The sequence below is a fragment of the Echinops telfairi genome, unplaced genomic scaffold (assembly GCF_000313985.2).
Source record: "Echinops telfairi isolate 266 unplaced genomic scaffold, ASM31398v2 ScPeMD7_9;HRSCAF=40, whole genome shotgun sequence".
NCBI classification, from domain to species: Eukaryota; Metazoa; Chordata; class Mammalia; order Afrosoricida; family Tenrecidae; genus Echinops; species Echinops telfairi.
In genome coordinates, this window is record NW_022103906.1 from 3,343,796 (window position 1) to 3,346,843 (window position 3,048).

General features: G+C 39.1%; 1 pseudogene; it reads right to left on the reverse strand.

The window, feature by feature from the left end:
• Positions 1–249: 249 nt before the first annotated feature.
• Positions 250–835, reverse strand: LOC101640189 (annotated as a pseudogene).
• Positions 836–3,048: the final 2,213 nt, after the last annotated feature.

The following is a 3,048-nucleotide window of genomic DNA, read 5'->3' on the forward strand; positions in this document are numbered from 1 at the left end:
GTCCAGTGTTCTTTGGCACTACTTTATTTAGCCAAGCACCCTCACAAGGGAATAGCGTAATCCTTTAATTCCTCATGTCAGCTCCACGTAATGTTAAACGGGAAAAATAGATACAGAGAGAGTATTCAATTCAGTAGAGTATAATGTTTCCCCCCTCTTAAAAATCAATCAGTGAAATAAAACATATCAACTTATAGTTGGTTTAGTTCCAGGAAAATATATTTGAGAATTGCAGGTACATTATTTTTGTCATCTCATCCCACAACCATCGGCAGGAATTTTGTAGGCCACCGTGCTGTTCCTTTGTGGTTGCAGCTGTGAATGAGTGAAGATGAACTTCCTCAGAATTGGCATTGAACTGTCGTCCCGATTCTTCCCATTTTTCAGGTCCAACCAAGTCTTTATCAGTGTGAATCAGCAGATCAAACAAACAAGAACTTCCCACCGTGGCAGACATGTTATTGTGGCGGTGATTTGTCTTATCAGTGAATGAATTTCGTCTTGGAGAGCTTTCTGAGATTTTTCTCTGGGTGCACTGTCACATTTGTCATCTTTTGCAGTCCTGTCACACTCAATGTCAACTGTCATCGTTCAAGGACCTCACTGCTTTCAGTGCTTGAGATGATCACCACCAGCTTCTGAACGTAACACTTGAGTAGCCAACCTTTAAGATGCTCAACAATATCCTTTAGGTATTTTATGAGCTTATGATCAGTAGTCACATGCAAAGTGCGTCCATGTGTTTGCACTCGAGTAAGGTTTTAGATGGATATATGCCACCCTGATCTCTGCTTGTGTATATAGATGATCTATGCTTCACAACCAGGGAAAGCATGGGCAGTCCACTGTGAAACTTCCTTATGATGTCCACGCGACAACCTAACTTCCTCAAAGCTACTAGAAGAACAATTTGAAATGCTTAAATTCCAATTTAGATTAAAAAATAAGATATGCATAAACTTCTATGATATTGTTTCTTGTGTTTCTTTCTAATCCCTAGTTTGTGCCATATGTATTTGTAATTGCTGTAGCCTCCCCATACATGCCACATTATTTTCATCCTCTTTGATTTTCCCAATTTATATTTCATGTCTAGAAAGCTAATCTAAGATTCTTTGGGCAGATAACTGCTTCTCATCCTTCAACATTTAACTGAGGCATATTCTTGAGAGATGCTTCTACCTCCATATCTGTAGGTTAAGCTAAGCAACTCTGTCATGTAAACCATGATACCATTTTAGGTGCCTATGGTGTATACTAAATTGTGTGGATATTGTTAGGTGTCATCAGGTTGACCCTGACTCACAGTAATATTATACACCCATAAAACTAAGTTAAAAAAGCAAAAACTGACAGAACAAAACTGCTCTGTAGAGTTTTCCTGGCTATGAATCTAAGGAAACATAATGCCAGGTCTTCCCCTTTGCTAGGTGCCACCAACCTTTCTGTTAGCAGCCAGGTACTAGTAGGTGGGCCAGGAACTCAGAGGTGGGCGTATCTGCATGTGGGCGGGCCCTCCTGGAGTCAGATAGAGGAGTGGTGTCTTGGTTTCTAAGACCATCGGAAATATGTGTTTCCCGATGGTCTTAGGCCACTTCTGTGAAAGGGTCATTTGACTCCGAAAGGGGTCATGGCCCACAGGTTGAGAACCACTGTCCTCGAGGATCGCTGTGAGTCCACATAGACTCAAGGGCAGTGAGTTTGTTTGAATTGTTTTATAAAAATTATTTTAAAGCAAGTATTTATTTGAAATGTGCAGTGAGAATCTGCTTTGTCCCTGATATATTATCAAAATAATTAATTCTATTGATAAATTTTAAGATTAGAGAATATTTTCAAGAGTAATTTTTTGTTGCACTTGTGTCATTATATTCAGTTCAAATTATACTACTGATATTTTAGTAGTTTTTCATCTATATTTATAAATAATAGTGATAGATGGAATTTTGTTTCAATTTATTTCTTATATTGCAGTAATCTAACTTTATAAATTAAGTCAGAAGCTTTTTTCTTTCTGCATATTCTGTTCCATCTTAAACAGTAGAGGGAGTATCCCTCACCTAGCATTTGAGGACATTTTACCCAAAAAGTGGCAGTGAGCACTAACTTTTTGTGAGGTGATTTTTGCATGTTTTAATGCATTTTTATTGTGAATTAGGTGGGAGTTAATATTTTAGTGCATCAATTCTGCATTCAATATTTCAAACCACTCATCAAACTCTACCCTGGTATTCTATCCCCTCATCCCTCAATTCCTCTTCTCCCTTTTATGGGTCTCCATTCTCCATTCCACCCATGTCAACCTTTCCACCTTCTAATCCAGCAGTTCTCAACCTGTGGGTCACGACCCCTTTAGGGGGTCGAATGACCCTTTCGCAAGGGCCACCTGAGACCATCGGAAAACATATTTCCAATGGTCTTAAGAACAGAGACACTGCTCCTCTATTTGTCTCCAGGTGGGTCCAGCCACATGCAGATACGCCCACCTATGAGTAACAGCATGAAGGCTGTTACCCACGCTACACCATGCTTCAAGACAAAATTTCATCTACTTGTAATTAGAAATAAATAATTCACAATATATTATTACAGATTATTTTTGTGATTAATCTCTATGCTTTCATTATGTTCAATTTGTAACAATAAAAATGCATCCTGCATATCAGATATTTACATGACAATTCATGACAGTAGCAAAATTAAAGTTATGGAGTAGCAATGAAAACCATTCTATGTTTGGGGCTCACCACACCTGAAGAGCTGTGTGAAAGGGCTGTGGCATCAGGAAGGTTGAGAACCACTGCTCTGGTCCATTGCTTCATCTTCCCAACTTTGCCCCCTCTCTCAGAGCAACATCCAAAGTCTGTTCCCTTTGTTCTGCACGTTTTGTCTTAGTTTTTATCCATATTGTAGTGGCCCCAGACACTATTTGTCATTGACTAACTTCACGCAGCATAACTTTCTCCAGGTCCATCCGGATCATGAGGTACTTCATGGTTCCAACCTTGCTTTTTAACTATACGGAGTATCCATTGTGCAAACTACCAA